Here is a 1,451-nt window from a genome sequence, read left to right as displayed (position 1 = left end):
CATATCTTTTTGATTTCTAATTTCAAAATCTTTTTCAAAAATCACTTTATTTCTTTTCCACTCTTAGTTTTCGAAAATCAATTAGTATTTTTCAAAATGTTTTTAAAATCTTTTTAATATTTTTTTCGAAAATTTCTTCCTCTCTTCTCACATCCTTCTATTTATAGACTAACACTCCTCCTTAATGCATAATTCGAACTCCATCTTTCTTGATAAGTTCGAATTCTTCTACCTCTTCCTTCTATTTTTCTTTTCCTCTGACACTTCAAGGGATCTCTATACTGTGACATAGAGGATTCCATATTTTCTTGCTCTCTTCTCATTCATATGAGCAGGAGCAAAGACAAAAGCATTCTTGTTGAGGCTGACCCTGAACCTGAAAGGACCTTGAAGCGAAAGCTAAGAGAAGCTAAGGCACAACTCTCTGTAGAGGATCTAACAGAAATCTTCAAAGAAGAAGACATGGCAGCCGAAAACAACAACAATGCCAACAATGCAAGGAAGGTGCTGGGTGACTTTACTGCACCTACTCCCGACTTCTATGGGAGAAGCATCTATATCCCTGCCATTGGAGCAAACAACTTTGAGCTTAAGCCTCAATTAGTTTCTCTAATGCAACAGAATTGCAAGTTCCATGGACTTCCATTGGAAGATCCTCATCAGTTTTTAGCTGAATTCTTGCAAATCTGTGACACTGTCATGACTAATAGGGTTGATCCTGAGGTCTACAGACTTATGCTATTCCCTTTTGCTGTAAGAGACAGAGCTAGGATATGGTTGGACTCACAACCTAAAGAAAGCTTGAACTCTTGGGAAAAGCTAGTCAATGCCTTCTTGGCAAAGTTCTTTCCACCTCAAAAATTGAGTAAGCTTAGAGTGGAAGTCCAAACCTTCAGACAGAAGGAAGGAGAATCCCTCTATGAAGCTTGGGAAAGATACAAACAATTAATCAGAAAGTGTCCTTCTGACATGCTTTCTGAATGGAGCATCATAGGTATATTCTATGATGGTCTATCTGAACTGTCCAAGATGTCATTGGACAGCTCTGCTGGAGGATCTCTTCATCTGAAGAAGACGCCTACAGAAGCTCAAGAGCTCATTGAAATGGTTGCAAATAACCAATTCATGTACACTTCTGAAAGGAATCCTGTGAACAATGGGACGAATCAGAAGAAAGGAGTTCTTGAGATTGATACTCTGAATCCCATATTGGCTCAGAACAAAATATTGACTCAGCAAGTCAATTTGATTTCTCAAAGTCTGTCTGGAATGCAAGCTGCACCAGGCAGTGCTAAGGACGCTTCATCTGAAGAAGAAGCTTATGATCCTGAGAACCCTTCAATGGAAGAAGTGAATTACATGGGAGAACCCTATGGAAACACCTATAATTCTTCATGGAGAAACCATCCAAATCTCTCATGGAAGGATCAATAGAGACCTCAACAAGGTTT

The 1,451-nt window shown here is 38.9% G+C and overlaps 1 non-coding gene across 1 annotated transcript; it reads right to left on the bottom strand.

Moving 5' to 3' along the window:
• Window positions 1-867: 867 nt before the first annotated feature.
• On the bottom strand, window positions 868-975 carry LOC130964650 (small nucleolar RNA R71). Its single transcript, XR_009080735.1, has one exon. It is a non-coding gene; the product is annotated as a small nucleolar RNA R71 (small nucleolar RNA).
• Between the last annotated feature and the right edge of the window lie 476 nt (window positions 976-1,451).

The sequence above is a fragment of the Arachis stenosperma genome, chromosome 2, assembly GCF_014773155.1.
Source record: "Arachis stenosperma cultivar V10309 chromosome 2, arast.V10309.gnm1.PFL2, whole genome shotgun sequence".
Classification (NCBI taxonomy): domain Eukaryota; kingdom Viridiplantae; phylum Streptophyta; class Magnoliopsida; order Fabales; family Fabaceae; genus Arachis; species Arachis stenosperma.
Note: the sequence above shows the minus strand (reverse complement) of the source record. Positions and strands in the feature narration are given on the sequence as shown.